This window comes from Pan paniscus, chromosome 8, assembly GCF_029289425.2.
Source record: "Pan paniscus chromosome 8, NHGRI_mPanPan1-v2.0_pri, whole genome shotgun sequence".
Lineage (NCBI taxonomy): Eukaryota > Metazoa > Chordata > Mammalia > Primates > Hominidae > Pan > Pan paniscus.
In genome coordinates, this window is record NC_073257.2 from 143,989,594 (window position 1) to 144,006,385 (window position 16,792).

Below are 16,792 nucleotides of genomic sequence, written 5' to 3' on the forward strand. Positions count from 1 at the left end.
CGGGTAACAGCTCTTAACTGCCAAAGCAACACAGGTAAAGTTACCTTAATTGTCAGAAGAATTGGGTGGTGATCAGAACGGCTTGACCCACAGGAGTGTTTTGTGGTAGTAAATTGCCACGCAGTTGCCAAGAGTGAAATAGATGGGAAGCCCACTAAGGGTCTATTTACCCCCTTTTTTTTTTTTTGAGATGGAGTCTCGCTTCCATCACACAGGCTGGAGGGCAATGGCACGATCTCCACTCACTGCAACCTCCTCCTCCCAGGTTCAAGTGTTTCTCCTTCCTCAGCCTCCCAAGCAGCTGGGATTACAGGCATGTGCCACCATGCCCTGCTAATTTTTGTATTTTTAGTAGAGATAGGGTTTCACCATGTTGGCCAGACTGGTCTCGAACTCCTGACCTCAGGTGATCCACCCGCCTCAGCCTCCCAAAGTGCTGGGATTGCAGGTGTGAGCCACCGTGCCTGGCCTATTTGACACATTTGATTGAAATAACAAACTCTAAGTTAAGCAAACAGAGCCAGAGCCTTCAGTCACTGTGTAGAAGTTCCAGTTCCTCAGTCCACGCAAGGACCTGAATCCGTTCACAGACCCACAGTCCCTTCAGTAAGGGAAAGGTTTGATGTCCCTGGGGAAGGATCCTATGCCAGCACCAGAAACAGGTTTTTAGAAAGTTCCTCCAGCTTTTCCTAAGGAAACTGCAGCCAGGTTCCCTAGACTAGGCGCTGGGGAAAGGGGCGTATTCAGAGCTGTGGGAGATGACTGGACACTAACTCAGAACCAACATGGATCACCAGGAGACAGAACCCAGTGACCTGTTGGGCAGAGTGAGGGTTTATTTACTTATTTATTTATTTGAGACAGAGTCTTGCTCTGTTGCCTAGGCTAGAGTGTAGTGGCGCGATCTCAGCTCACTGCAACCTCCGCCTCCCAAGTGATTCTACTGCCTCAGTCTCCTGAGTAGCTGGGACTACAGGCACGTGCCACCATGCCTGGCTTAGTTTTGTATTTTTAGTAGAGACGGGGTTTTGTCATGTTGCCCAGGCTGGTCTCAAACTCCTGACCTCAGGTGATCTGCCCACCTCTGCCTCCCATAGTGCTGGGATTACAGGTGTGAGTCACCATGCCCGCCAAGAGTGAGGGTCTATAACGAGCAGAATGAACACAAGTTTTGCTGTGAGTCCAACTCCCAGGGGGCCCAGTCCATGACTCTAGCCTGTGGTTGTTCCTTTGCTTTTCAGAATAGAGTCAGAATAGACAGAAATATTCAGTGATGGATGGGATTCCCAGATCTGCTCCCTGATTCTGGAAAGATGGCCGTAAGGTGGAAAGTTCCTGGGATCCTGTGGGACCCCTGCCCGACACCACGACAGTAACCCCAAAGCACTGTTGCCTACCTGGGGAGAATCACGTAGATTAGTGCCACATCAAAATCTCGAAACATTTGGGGGTGGTGATTTCTTTAATTCACTTTCTGGCCTGCGTGGAAACAGATGGATGATGGGGCAGGACTGTGAGTTATCCTAAGCTTTGTGAAGTTGTGATCTCAACTGAATGGCTACTGCAGATGGGGCATGTTGATTGAAACAATGGAGCAAATCAGTTCACTTCCCGGCATCTAGCATGTGACTATAGAACTGGCAAATGCATTTTGTTTTCTCTGTACCAGCAATCACAGAATACCAGGAAGAGTTCACTTTCACACTGTAGGGACATCAGTACACCTTCACAGTCTTGATTCAACAGTAACCAAGTCTGTTCTGTGCCACAGTTTAGTCCAGGGCGGCCTTTGTCATCCCCACCAAATGATGCTGATCAGTTGTGTTGCAAGCATCACAGCCACAGGACCTGATGAACAGGAAGTAGCAAGTACCCTGGACACCTGGCTAAAGGCACACGGGTGCCAGGTGAGGGGAGAAGATAGTCATGAAAGTTTGAGTCCCCCCTCAGCATCGTTTCTGGGGTTCAGAGGATGGGAACATGTCAGAAAGTCCTCCAAAGTGAGGGAGAGGCAGTCTGCCATAACCTGTACGTGTCACTATTAAAACCTCTTTGAATATTGGAGGCTGATGTGGTTAGGCTTTGTGTCCCCACCCAAATGTCCTCTTGCATTGTAACCCCCAGGTGTTGAGGGAAGGACCTGGTGGGAGGTGATTGGATCACGGGGGCGCTTTCCCCCATGCTGTTCTCGTGATACTGAGTGAGTTCTCACGAGATTTGCTGGTTTTATAAGGGGCTCTTCCCGCTTCGTTCTCTCATCTCTCTCTTACGTGCCACCGTGTGAGACGCACCTGCTTCCCCTTCCACTGTGATGGTAAGTTTCCTGAGGCCTCCCCAGCCATGTGGAACTGTGAGTCATTGAATCTCCTTTCTTTATAAATTACCCAGTCTTGGGTATTTCTTTATTGCAGTGTGGGAACGGACTAATACAGAGGCCATATATACAAAATTTGGGTGTGCTTTCCTATTTAACAAGGAACTTTGAGTGAGGTTCAGAGCAAGAGAAATGCTGGCCTGCTGACTAGGCTGGCAGACAATCCTTTCTTCCACTTGGCCCTATGACGTGGTGAACCCATGGCAATCTGAGTGTCTGAGGAGTGTGAGAATGTCATATGGAGGGCCAGGCACATGGGGCTCACACCTGTAGTCCCAGCACTTGGGGAGGCTGCGGCACGTCGATCACTTGAGTGCAGGGAGTTCAAGACCAGCCTGGGCAATATAGTAAGACCCCATCTCTTAAAAGAATGTTGTGTGGAGCCTGTGGCAAACCTTGACAGGACAACCACAGTCATGGTTATTGATGAGTATTGTTGAGTGATCGCCTCATCAACAGGTCACCATTCCCTTTTGAGAAACAGCTGCTGGCTTGCTCATGGGTTGAGTAGACAGTACATTTCACTACAGTTCACTAAAAGATCATGCAACATAAGCTGTCAATCAGTACCTGGTGTTGTCTGATCTACCAAGCCATAGAGATGGGCCTGTCCAACAAAACTATCATAAACATGGAGGCAGTACATGTGAGGTTTGTTATGGACTGAATAGTGTTCCCCCAAAATTCATATTTTGAAGGCCTAGACCCCGTTTGCAGACAGGACCTTTAAGGAAGTGAGGTAACCATCAAGGTTAGGTGAGGTCATCGGGGTGGGTCCTGACCCAATGGGACTGGTGTCCATAAGAAAAGGTGTGGCACCAGACGTGAGCACACACAGGAGAGACCACGTGAGGACCTGCAGAGAAGGCGGCTCTCTGTGAGGCAAGGAGAGAGGCCTCAGCAGAAACCAACCCCATCAGCACCTTGATCTTGGACTTCTAGCCTCTAGAGCCGTGAGAAATACGCTTCCATTATGACAGCCCCAACAGACTGAGAGGAGGTTGTCCTCAAGCGTATCCAGACACCCTGAGACACCACATGAGCAGGAGGCTCGCCCTCCAAAGGCACCCACTCCCTCTGCAATCCTTGTTCCTCCACCTGCATTTTTGGTTTTATGGGGAGTTCCCTAAAACAAGTTGAGGAATGAAAAATGGAGCCTGGTGTACAGATGGTTCCGCATACTAGGCTGGTGCGGCGGGCCGGGCTCAGCTTCACGGCCCTACTCCAGCTGGCCCTGATGGACGGGGTGGAAAGGAGTTCCATGCAGCTGGCCAAACTTCAAGCCTCACACCTGATTATCCTCTCCTTTACCTGGAGGGACAGTTGATGATCAGGGGCTTAGAAGGCACAGGTTTGGAGGATTGGGGTTGAGGAGGTATGTGGACCGACAGAACGTGTGGAGGGGGCTGGAGGTGAGGGGGCTTTTGTGCTCCACGTGCGTGCTCCCCAGGGCTCCTCCTGCACCTGCAAGCTCGGTGGGGGTGGGGGTGGGGGGCGTGGTTCAGGGGATTCCCAGCTCTGCAGAGGTCGCCAGCTCTGCTGCTCTATCCCAGCCTTTCACAAAGCGCGCATCGGTGTGGCCGTGGTGGCGTGGATGGAGATTATATGTGGGCTGAACACCAACAAGTGGGTGCGGACCTTCCTCCCGCTTTACCCTGAAGTCCCAGCCGGGAGCACGCGGCCGTGGTGAGCTGCGATCCCAGGCCCCGGCGCAGCGCTGAGATTGTGGCTCTCAATCCGCAGCAGCTGCTTCATTTGCTCAATGCCAGACTCCAAAAAGCATTTCTCTCGCAACAGGCCAGGGGAGGCAGCGTTCGGGGATGGGACGCCAAGAGTTAAGGGTGAGGCCGCACGCGTGCAGCTCCCCCGTGCTGCGCATGGCGCTGGGATCGGCCTGAGCGGCGGGTGAGTCCCTCTAAGCCGGCGGCGCCCGGTGCCCGTCACCCGAGCCGCGCCGGTCCCCGGCTCCCTACGCGCGCCCCGCGGCCCCCGGGCTATTTTCAGCCACGCCGAGCCCTGTTTTAGGAGCTTGCACAGCGGCTCCGCGGAGACCGGGACTGCGTGGGGGAGGATCGCGGCGGGGGCCGTCGCCGAGCAAGGAGCGCGGCCGCGGGGACCGCCCGGGAGTGGGGGCGGCGGGGCGGGCCGGGTTCGGGGCTCCTGCCCGCGGTGACGGTGACGCGCGCCCCCGCCCGCCGCCTCTGCCATGGCCGATCCGGTCCGTCGGACGCCGCCCAGAGTCGCTCGCGGGGAGCCTCGGTGAGCAGCGGCCGGGGTGGGGCCGCGACCGGGGGCCGGGCCTCTGCGCTGCGTCTGGCACGGTGCGTCCGGGACGCGGGCGCCCTGGCGGCCGTGGGGCGACGTCCCGAGGGAGGGGGTCCCGCGGCAGAGACGCCCCTGTCTGGGGCGGGGTCCTCCTTGCCTCTCCCGGCGGCCCCCCCCACCCCGTGGGCGGGTCCTCTCCACGGCACCCCCTGCCCTGCACAGGCCTCGGCGCTGGCGTGACGCGGCCACTGGGTGGGGCCAGCGCAGGTGCTGGGCCAGGGCTGGGGACCCGCATCTCCGTGTCTCCGACTGTGCCTCCTGCGGAAAGGGGCGCCGTGCGATTATTTTTATCTTGGTGTCTGGTTTTTAAATTTCACAGCCCCCATTTCAGGGATGGCCAGCGTGGCCGTGGGATGCTGATGATACGGGAAGCCAGAGAATAAAGGCTTTGGTGGAGGTCGGGAGGAGGCGCCAGCCTGGACAGTTTTCCTAGAAAATATTCTCTGCGTGCACCCGCGACCTTGCCTCTCGTGGAAAGCCGCTGGGAGTTGGAGCGGCTCCCTCCTGCCCCCGTCTGAGGTCTGGCTGGCTGTTTTCTTGGTGAGGTGCTGGAATGCACAGGAGGCTCTCCTAGGCAAGCTGTCTGCAAATGTAAGAAACGGGGTGGTGAGGCGCAGACCTGCGATTCGCTTGCAGAACCGTAGGAAATTCGTTGTCATGGAGGGAGCCAGGGAGCTCTTAGGTGTTGGGGAAGCCTCCCTCCACCTGCGGGTGGGTGGCAGGAGGAGAAAGTGCCAGGCCGTGTGTCTGCAGGGGCTGAGGATTAAACGCAGGGGTCAAAAGACCCCTGCTGGATTTGGTGGTGAATCAGTGCTGGCTTTGGCAGCTGGGGCAGGATTCCCTCCCTCAAGTAAAGGGCAAGTCGGGCTGCTCTGCTGACCCCTTAGTAAACTGGAGTGGGGAGGGCGGAGTGTCTCCAGGAGGCTCAGCGGAAGGCGGGCAGGCACCCTGCAGCCCTTTCAGGAGGAAGAGCCTGGCCAAGCGCATATCTGGTTTGGGCTTCAGTTGCCTGGGCCACAGCGCAGGCTTCCCCCTAACCCTGCCCCGGGGGCCTGGCCCAGGGCTGCTCTGGGGCTGTAGAGAACAGCAGTACCAATTGGCCCAGAGTCGGTTACAGCCTTTGCCACAAATCTGGAAGAAGCCGGGAATGTCACTCCTTGTCTGGCCTGGTCAGCTTTCTACTACAAAGTAATATGCCTGGCAAGAAGCAACTTATGTAACAAGTTATAGTTTGGAGTTCATTGAGGATATAGTTTGTTTTAAGTAGGATTTTTCAAGCAAATTGATCTGTCCATGGACAAGCTTCCTGTTTTAGGACATTATTTATATTGAAAATAGCTGCCCAGACATGATTCTGGCTTTTATTGTCAATTTCCAACGATAGCCACTGAAATCCAGATTTTGAAAGGGAAAGATGAAGAGGACGGGTGGTGGGTTCAGTTCAGATGCCCCAAAACAAGCTGTCACCAGCATGCCCTGCAGTCAGCGTTTCTCACACTCCAGGTGCCCCGCGGGAGCCCACGCACAGGGCACAACCCCCACGGCAGTCAGCTCATGGTCAGCAGGTTCCAGGCTCTGGGGTTTGGTCCCACAAGTGTGCATCCGTGACACTTTTGCAAGATCTAGGAGTTTGTGGAAAATGGCATAACAATAAACTAATTTTTAAAAAACAATGACACAAAGGAAATAGTGATGATCAAAATAGTCAACCATGGCCAGGCGTGGTGGCTTACGCCTGGAATCCCAGCACTTTGGGAGGCCCAGGTGGGTGGATCACCTGAGGTCAGGAGTTCTAGACCAGCTTGGCCAACATAGTGAAACCCTGTCTCTACGAAAAATACAAGAATTAGCTGGGCATGGTGCGCCTGTAATCCCAGCTCCTCGGGATGGTGAGGCAGGAGAATTGCTTGAACCCAGGAGGCAAGAGGTTGCAATGAGCTGAGATCGCGCCACTGCACTCCAGCCTGGGCAACAGAATGAGACTGTCTCAAAAAAAAAAAAAAAACAAAAAAAACCATCATAAACATACTTGCTGCATGTATGGCAGGCTCTGTTCCATTTCTTTACCTGTGTTAAGGGGTGTGGGTGTCCCCCTGTTGGGGTACAAGAGCTGGGCTGCAGGGGCTCAGAAGAAGCCCGGGATGGGCTGGGAAGAGCTGCAGAGGCAGGTGGAGGCCACACCCTTCACCCAGCGGAGCCGCTCGTGAGGCCACACGGGGAACCAGGCTCAGGCCACATCATCAAGGAGCATGCAGTTCAGCAAGGGAGGAGGTGCAGACATCGCCTAAAATCACCAGAACTAAGGAGTCTGGAGTTGCAAAATCAGCATTCAAACCTCTGTCTCATTTTTAAAAATATTTAAACTTTTTTTATAGAGACAAGATCTTGCTATATTGCCCAAGCTGGTCTTGAACTCCTGATCTCAAGTGATCCTCCTGCCTTGGTCTCCCAGACTGCTGGGATTATGGGCATGAGCCACCGTGCCCAGCCAGGACCTATGTCTCTTAGCTGTGATTCAGGAGCTTAGTCACCTCAGCTTGGGCCCGGATCCCACACCAGGCCCCTGTCTGCCCTGCCTTGCCCCCTCGGGTTTTGACATCCCCCCATACCTGCAACCCCCAAGCAGAACAGTCTCAGTCAGGCCACCCACCGTTTCCCAGTAGGGCCAAGGGCTAGACCCTTTCTCCCATGGCCCCTGGACAGCGTGCTCCCCGCACAGCTGTGAGGCCTGGCCCTCCACACCTGCCAGGACTTCCTGCTGCATGTCACCTGCCTGTGGCTCACTGGCTTCCCCGGCAGAGGTCTCTTAGTACAGCAGCACATCTGTGCACTCCAGAGAGGCGACCCCCACTCCCTCCATAGCGCTGGGCTGTCAGACCAGTGAGGTCTGAAAATCTGGCTGGCCCCCCATTCCCTACAGCGGCATCTGGCAAAGGTCTTGAAGATGGGGGAGGCTTCATTTCTGGCCTCCTCTCTCGGCCTCCAGCCGCTGTATTGACTTGGCTCTTACAGCCTCTCTGGCTTGCCCCCACCTCCACGCCTCAAGTGCTGGGGTGCCTCTGCAAGTCACGCTGTGTGTGCAGGTCTCACTGCTCCCCAAGTCTTTGCCATGATGCTAAGCACTTGGGTTCCTTCACAAGCTCGTGCTTCTTTGTTTTGTTTATAAAAATTCTGAAATTTCAGAAGGCTGGGATGAAGACAATCAGTACTCATAACTAACACCTGCCCAGGTGACTTCTATAAGTCATTAGGTGCTGCTGTGGACCAAATTGTGTCCCCCAAGTTCACAGGTTGTGCTCTGTCCCCCAATGTAATGGTATTGAGGGGTGGGCCCTTTGGGAGCTGACGGGGTGAGATGAGGTTATAGGGTGGGCCCCCAGGATGGGATGGGTGCCCTTACAAGAAGGGACATGGGATCGGGCTCTCTCCACAGGGCACAGAGGCAGCTCTGTAAGCCAGGAAGGACCCTCACCAGGAACCAAACCGGCCGGTTCCTTGGCCTCAGACTTCCAGCTCCAGAACTGCGAGAAATGTCTTGTTTAGGCTGCCTGGTCTGTGGCATATTGTGATGGGGATGAGCTGACCGAGACAGGGCCCTCCACTCGCTCCGTATCTATACATCTGCTGGCTGCCTGCTGACCTCCTGACCGCTGATGGGTTTGCAAACTCCCCCAGCCACACACAGAGTTTGGATCATGCTATAATAATTTTATATCCTGCTTTTTAAAAATGTCACATTCATGAGCATTTTTTTACTATTCAATTGTTTCTTTAATCAGTTCCTTATAAAGTATTTTGGGTTGATTTTAATCCTTTACAATTGTGAACCACTCCCGATGAGCTTTTTTTTTTTTCATTTTCATTTTTTTTTTATCGTGGTAGATAAGAACACTTAACATGAGATAAATCCTCTTAAATTTTAAGTGTACGACACTTAAAGGGTCAATGACCCTTGGTGGTTGGTGCAGGTTCAGCGCAGAATAGCAGATTTCTGGAGGTTATTCCTCTCACTTAACATTAACAGAAACTTTTCTCTGTTGAGAGCTCCCACTTCCTGGCCCTGGAAGCCTCCCTTCCAGTCTTTATTGTTGTGATTTGACTGTTTTCAACACCTCATAGAAGTGGAATCGTGCAGTACTCAATTTTCTGTGCCTGGCTTATTTCACTTAGCGTGGTGTCCTCAAGGTCCATCCAGGCTGCAAATGGCAGAAGCACCTGTGTCTCGCGGCTGAGCGGCATTCGTCAGATGTGCACACCACATTTTCTTTTTGAGATGGAGTCTTGCTGTCACCCAGGCTGGATGGAGTACAGTGGTGGGATCTCAGCTCACTGCAACCTCTGCCTCCTGGGGTCAAGCGACTCTCATGCCTCAGCCTCCCAAGTAGCTGGGACTAAAGTGTGTGCCACCATGCCCAGCTAATTGACACCACATTTTCTATAAACATTCATCACCTGTTTATTTTAAGGCTTTCCTGTGGATCAGACAAACTGGAGTGCATGTGTTTCAGAGAGTGGAGAGCTGGCTGGGTCCCGGTGGGCTGGAGTGGGTGGTAGGTGCCAGTGGGAACAGCCAGGGCGGGGAAACCTGAGAGGAGGTGAGAGGATGAGGGCCGCTGTGTGCAGGGTCCCGGCAGCATGGGCTGTGTTCTGGGAGCTGCTGCCCCGGATGGGCACAGCGGTAAAAACCAGGAGCCAGTGTGGCCCCTCTGCCGCGTGTCCCCAGGCCCTAGGAGGTGCATCTTCTGGTGTTGGGAGTATGGGAGACTTGGCTGGGGCTGGGCCAGCAAGGCCAACACCCCCACTCCATTCCCTCGGCCAGTGGCATCATTGAGCACCACGGTCAGGAGAGGTGGAAACATAGCACGCTGCCCCCATGGCCCAGGCTGGGTGGGCATGTGAGCTGCTAAGAGAATTTCATTGTCCGTTATAGCTGGCCTGAACTGTCGCGTGGCCAGCCTGTGCCAGCAGACACCTGCTCTGCCTGGTATCCCCACCCTCTGAGGCCCAGGCCTGTGCCCATGGACACCCGCTCTGCCTGGGATCCCACCTCTGAGGCCTCTTCCATGGCTGCCTGTGTTTCTTTTCTTTCTATCCTTTCTTTTCTTTCTTTTTTCTTTCTTTTCTTTTCTTTTTTTTTCTTTGAGAAAAAGTTTTGCTCTTGTTGCCCAGGCTGGAGTACAGTGGTGCCATCTCGGGTCACTGCACCCTCCACCTCCCAGGTTCAGGTGATTCTTGTGCCTCAGCCTCCCAAGTAGCTGGGATTACAGGCATGTGCCACCACACCTGGCTAATTTTCGTATTTTTAATAGAGTCGGGGTTTCACCACGTTGGCCAGGCTAGTCTTGAATCCTGACCTCAAGTGATCTGCCAGCCTCAGCTTCCCAAAGTGCTGGGATTATAGGTGTGAGCCACCGTGCCCCACTAGTTTGCTTGCTTGCTCGCTCCTTCCTTCCTTCCTTCCTTCCTTCCTTCCTTCCTTCCTTCCTTCCTTCCTTCCTCCCTCTTTCCTCCTTCTCCTTTCACAGGGTCTCTGTCACCCAGGCTGGAGTGCAGTGGCGTGATCATGGCTCACTGCAGTCTCCACCTACTGGGCTCAAGTGATCCTCACACTTCAACCTCCTGAGTAGCTGGGACTACAGGTTTGCACCACCACGCCTGGCTGATTTTTGTATTTTTGTAGCGACGGGTCTCTCTGTTGTCCAATCTGGTCTCAAACTCCTGGGCTCAAGTGATCTGCCCGCCTCGATCTCCCAAAGTGTTGGGATTCCAGGTATGAGCCACGGCGGCCTGCTGTGTTTCTCTTTTCCTCTTCACTCCTCTTCATGGTGCGGCCACCCTGGATCACCCGGAGTTCCTCCCTCCCCATCCTGGCTGTAGGGATGAGTGCAGGCTCTCAGGAACCAGGGACTGCGTGGGGAGAGGGCTGGAGCCCGTGTCCTCTGACAGCCAGGCCATGGCATCCTGGAGCAGCTGTGGAGAGCCTGTCTGTCCCTTTCCTCTGGTTTTGGAGCTCTCTGCCATCGTAACTCACCCTGGATCATTAGGGTATTAGAAATAGTTAAGAAAACCAGGTGCTTGAAGAGCTGTTTTGTATCAGCTTTACTTGGCTGGTCCTATAAAAGGCTTTTCCTTTGGGAGCCCAGGGTGGGTGGATTGCTTGAATCCAAGAGTTCGAGACCAGCCTGGGCATCATGGCAAGACCCCCATGTCTCAAAAAAAAAAAAAAAACAAAAATTAGCGAGTTATGGTGGCACGTTCTTGAGGTTCTAGCTACTCGGGAGATTGAGGTGGGAGGACTACTTGAGCCCAGGAGACAGGTTGCAGTGAGCTGAGATCACACCACTGCACTCCAGCCTGGGCAACAGAGCAAGATCCTCTCTTAAAAACACAAAAGGCTTTTCCTGGTTGGGAAGCTTTGTAATAGTTTATTTCTTAATGTGGCTGTGTTTTGTTCCCTCTGCTGGTCAATGTCATAGGCTGTTTGCATTTTACTTTTTAATTTTTTTCTTTTTGAGTCTCACTCTGTCACCCAGGCTGGAGTGCAGTGGTGTGATGTGGGCTCACTGCAGCCTTGACCTCCCAGGCTCAAGTGATCCTCCCACCTCAGCCTCCCTAAGTGCTGGGATTACAGGCATGAGCCGCTGCACCTGGCCCTTTCCGTTTTGTGTGTGTGTGTGTGTGTGTGTATGTTTGTGTTATACAAATCTGCACTGTACCTTTTGTATTATCCACACATGGTTTCTAACCTGGGCTTTTCTAGGTTGGAGTCTGCTGCAGCAACGCAGAGAGAATCCAGGGGGAAACGGGGTTGGATGCTGTTGCCCCCAAAGCACTTCTTTCCTGTTTTAGTTTTTAAATGTTTTTCAGTCCTAGTCAGGATTCCAGCAAAGCATTTCTCTGATGAGAATCCCACAGGCGCCTGGGCTTTACCAATGTGGGGGTCCAGGAGCCCGTGGACACAGGCAAGCCCGAGGGAAATGTTTTCCACCTGGACACAGCATGACGAGGAGGGCTGGGGGGAGCGGGGCCCTTTCTAGCCCTGGCTCTTCATCAGCTGGACCGTGTGGGGAGGAAGAATTCTCTGCCCCGCCCTGGGCTTCAGGCATCGGTGTTAATGATTTCCTGGGTGGTTTTCCTTAACATTTGAATTAAAATCCCAAGAGGAGAATAAGGATTGGAAATAAGCTAGGAATTAAACTCAAGTTGAGTTTTTTGCTTTTTGAGCAATGAGATTCAAGATCTTTCCTCTTATCCTCCTGGGCCTGCGTTTGATCCCAGCATGGTCCCAAAATCCATCCGAAGAGGGCGGGAAGTGCACAGACCTCGGGGTTCAGTAGGCTCTCGGGCAGTTCAGATACCGTGTGTGCAGTAGCGCTTGTGGCCCACCTGGGGACACAGGCTGCAGCCTTGATGCTGCTCCCCTGGGACCAGCCCAATGCCTGGTGGGGGGGCTTCTCTGGGCCCTCAGCTGCCCTTAGGGCCGCCCTTCCAGGTGGCTCGCCACAGCTCCTGCTCCAGTGCCCTTAGCAGACATTTCCTAGACACGTCTCCTGGTCCAGGCATCATGGACCTCCCTGGGGTGAGTAGTCAACACAGACACAGTCCCTGCCTGCTGGGAGTGGCCAGTGGCTGAGACAGACACAACTTCAGCCGTCGTGCAAACAGGTCATCTTAGCAGTGACCACTGCCACCAACGAGTTGTCACAATTCTGCAAGAGCTTGTGACGGGAGCTCACCAGTCTAGTAGGGAAGCTCAGAGAAGGCTGCCTGGGAAAATAGTTATGGCTGGTGCAGAGGAGGGTGCGGCCGGTGCAGAGGAGGGTGCAGGAGGAGTGGGAGAAGCCAGTGTGGCCCAAGGGAGCTGGGGTGCACCTGGTTCTAGAGCAGCCTGGGGTCCGGGCGCGGGCTCTTCCTCAGGGCAGCAGGACGCCACCACATGCTGCACTCAGGATGGAGGTTTTGTTTTAAATTGTGGCAAAATACACATACAAGTCACCATCTGAACCATTTTTAGGTGTGCGGCTCAGTGACAGTAGGTACAATCGCGGTGCTGTGCAAACCACCCCCAGAACTATTTCATCTTCCCAAACGGAAACTGTACCCCCCACCCAGCGCCTGGCACCCCCACTGGTCTTTGATTCCTTTAGGGCCTCAGCTGAGTAGAATCATGGTATTTGTGTGTGTGTGTGACTGGCGTGCTTCACTCGTGTTGCATGCGCGTCAGGATTTCCTTCCTTGAAGGCTGAATCCTACTCCACGGAAGGGATGTGCGTTTTGCTGACTCATCATCCGCGGGTGGACACTGGGGGGCTGCACGTTTCAGTCTTGCGAATCATGCTGCTGTGAACAGGGATGTGCACATGCCCGTCCGAGATTCTGCTTTCAGTTCTTTCATCCCGTTTTCCACAGTGCCTGCCTCAGTTTAGGTTCCCACCAGCCGTGCACGAGCGTTCCAGTTTCCCCACATCCTCACAACACTCCCTTTCCACTCTGTTCCGTTTTGATCCCGGCCATCCTCACAGGTGAGCAGGTGGCTCGCTGCAGCTGGGTCTGCGTTTCCCCAGTGAGCAGGGATTCTGAGCCTGTTTCATGCTTGCTGGCTGCCTGGATGTTGGCTTCTCCCTTCTTCCTGATGTGATTTTGGGCATGTCTCTGTCTCCCCGGCAGATTTTAAGCTCCTCTAGGAGAGGGTCCGAGGCTGACTTAGCACCGCACCACCCTCCACCTGCACCTGGCACAGGTGGGTGCTCAGGAGAGGCAGCTTCCCTAATTAGTGAAGGGCACGTGTGGCTGTGCTGAGGCCCTTGTGTCTTCCAGCCCTCAAGGAGAGCCCGCGGTGTGAGCTGAGGTGTCGAGAGGGAAGTGTACTGAGGTCTGCAGCTCACTTGGAAGTGAATACAAAAGTATGATATGTGTTTATAATTCTTTATTTCAAAAATATACTTCAGCTGGACACAGTGGCTCATGCCTATAATCCCAGCACTTTGGGAGACCGAGGCAGGAGCATCTCTTGAGCTCAGGAGTTCCAGACAAGATTGGGCAATATAGTAAGACCCCATCTTTACAAAACATCTGGGAAAAAAATTAGCTGGGCTTGGTGGCACATACCTGCAGTCCCAGCTACTCAGGAGGCTGAAGTGGGAGGATCACTTGAGCCAGGGAGGTAGAGGTTGCAGTAAGCTGAGATTGCATCACTGCACTCCAGCCTGGGTGACAGAGCAAGATCCTGTCTTAAAAAAAAAAAAAAAAAACTACACACACACACTCCTTATATTCAGTTTAAGGTAAAATTTACACACAATGAAATGCGTGGATCTTGAGTGAGTTTTGATAAATTCACACACCTGTGTAACCCACACCCGGCAGATATTACAGAACATAGCCATCAGCCTAGAAGGTTCCTGACACCCCCAGCTTCCACGCTCCCACCACAGATGCATTCAGCCACTCTCTGACTTCACATAGATAAAGCCGTCCAGGGGCCAGGCGCGGTGGCTCATGCCTGTAATCCCAGCACTCTGGGAGGCCGAGGCTGGCAGATCACAAGGTCAGGAGATCAAGACCATCCTGGCTAACACGGTGAAACCCCGTCTCTACTAAAAATAGAAAAAAATTAGCTGGGCGTGGTGGCGGGCGCCTGTAGTCCCAGCTGCTGGGGAGGCTGAGGCAGGAGAATGGCATGAACTTGGGAGGCGGAGCTTGCAGTGAGCCGAGATCGCGCCACTGCACTCCAGCCTGGGTGACAGAGCAAGACTCCGTCTCAAAAAGAAAAAAAAAAAAAAACCATCCAGGGCGTCCACTTTGCACCTGGCTTTCTGTTCTCAGCATCGCGTCTTGGGTCTTCCATTTCTGTGTGTGTCCAGCTCGCCTCTTCTTACCGCCTCGTGCTGGTCAGCTGTGCGCATCCGCCAGGGCTTATTTCATTCACCTAGTTTAGGCTCTTTTAAATCAAGCTGTCATGAACTTTTAAGTTTTAAAATAATTTTAGATTTACCACAAAAGTTGCAAAAACAGAAGAGAATTCTGTATACCCTTCACCCAGGTTCTCCTAAGGTTTTTTCAACCTAAGAGGAAGAAGCTGAGGCAAAATTAACCCAAGTAGAGAGCTATTTGGGCCAAGCTTGAGGAACTTGCCGCTTGGGAACACTGATTAAAGTTGCCCTTAATATACACTGTGATTAGCAGCAGTTACAACTGGATTTTTTTTTTAGTTGGGGTCTTGCTCTGTTGTCCAGACTGGAGTGCAGGGGCATAATCAGAGCTCATTGCAACCTTGTACTCCTGGGCTCAAGCAATTGTCCTGCCCCAGCTCTCCTGAGTCACTGGGACTGCAGGTGCCACCACACCCAGCTATTTAAAAACATTTTTTTGTGTGTGGAGACAGGGTCTCACTATGTTGCCCAGGCTAGTCTTGAACTCCTGGCCTCCAGCAATCCTCCTAAAGTGCTGGGGTTATAGCCATGAGCCACTGCACCCAGCCACAAGCAGGTTTTTTAAGGTAAAAAGGCGGGGCAGGGAGTGGACTGATATAAAGTTGTTTGTCAGAAATTCTCATTGGTTTGCAGAGATAACATTGATTGGCATTGGCTATCCATAGCTAAGCCAGAGGCCATGGGTTATAGTGTCTGGTGCAGCATTACTGCGTTAATTGATAGTTACCGTGGCAATAGCAGTTTCCAGAGAGGAACGCATAACTCAAAGTGGAGGAGTAGGGCATGACTGCTGCCTCGTTTTAATGTGTCTCTGGGCCTGATCATTAAAAGGACCCGCATACTTCAGATAAAGTTCTTTTTCTTTTCCAGCTAGCATCTCGTACAGCCACAGTGCATTTGCCAAAACCAGGACACTAACATTGGTAGAACATCATCACCCAAGCCACACACCTGTCCTAATCCCCCAGGTTGCCGTGGGCATCCTCCTCCTGACCCAGGGTCCCCACCCCCCCCCCCCCCGCAAGCTGGCCGTGTGCGGAGCTGTGCGCCCCCACCGCGCCACGAGCTTTCAGTGCACAGAACTGTGTGTTCCCCACCCCCCGCCCCGCCCTCTGCGAGCTGAGTGTCCCTTCATGGAGCTGTGTGTCCCCCCAGCCCGCCACGAGCTTTCAGTGCACAGAACTGTGTGTTCCCCACCCCCCGCCCCGCCCCCCGCGAGCTGACGGTGCATGGAGCTGGGGTGCACGGAGCTGTGTGTGTCTCCTCGGGCTCCTCCGGCTGTGGCGCCGCCTGTGTCTTGTATTGTGTGGCCTTGGTCCTTCTGAAGACTTCTCGTCGGTTATTTCATAAAGGGTCCCCAGTGTGGGTTTAGCTGGGGTTCTCTGGTGACGGGAACGAGGTCGTGCATTTTGGTAGGAACAGCATGGATGGTGCATCCTCCGCGTGGAGCAGAGCAGGTGTGATGTTGACGGCGATGTTGCTGGACCACGGGGCTGAGGTTGTGTCTGCTGGTTTCTCCTCGGGGAAGGGGCTTCCTTTTGGGAAGTCCCTGTTCAGAGCTTTCCTCCGTAGTTAATGGCTCTCCGAGCGCTGCTTTGAGACTGTGCAGGGCCTGCTTCTTGGGCCTGGTTCTTGAGTCTCTGCTCCTGGCCTTGGCACCGGGTGCTCTCGGGCTCCCAGGCACTGGCCTGTTGTGCTTTTCCATTCCCTGCGATTTGCTGTTAGGAAAGGCTGTTCCTTCTCCCCATGTGTCTGTTTGTTTATGTCAGTAGGGACACGTGGATACTTATTCCATGGGCTAAAATCCGGTAATGACAATATTTGTTTTGTTAAACAAATCACTCCAGCTTTGAGCTTCAGGAGCTCCTGGCTGGCTGCTGTGTTCTGTTGACCAGCTCATCATGGTTTTGCGGTGTGTGTGTGTGTTTTGTTAAGTATTTCCTTACTTTCTGGAACCATCAGAAATTCCAGGCTTGACTGTTTCTTTTTTTTTTTTTTTTTTTGAGATGGAGTCTTGCTCTGTCACCCAGGCTAGAGTGCTCCGCCTCCCGGGTTCACGCCATTCTCCTGGCTCAGCCTCCTGAGTAGCTGGAACTACAGGCACCCGCCACCACCCCCGACTAATTTTTTTTGTATTTTTTGGTAGAGACGGGGCTTCACC

At 53.4% G+C, this 16,792-nt stretch overlaps 1 protein-coding gene across 3 annotated transcripts in view; it reads left to right on the top strand.

Moving 5' to 3' along the window:
- Positions 1-4,165: 4,165 nt before the first annotated feature.
- Positions 4,166-16,792, top strand: part of JAKMIP3 (Janus kinase and microtubule interacting protein 3) — a 157,467-nt gene continuing 144,840 nt past the window's right edge. The window contains exon 1 of one of the 3 annotated variants that reach the window (XM_055093495.2): positions 4,166-4,279. The gene's annotated coding sequence lies outside the window, so the exon portion shown is untranslated. The other 2 variants (XM_063607600.1, XM_055093494.1) reach the window with 2 other exon arrangements.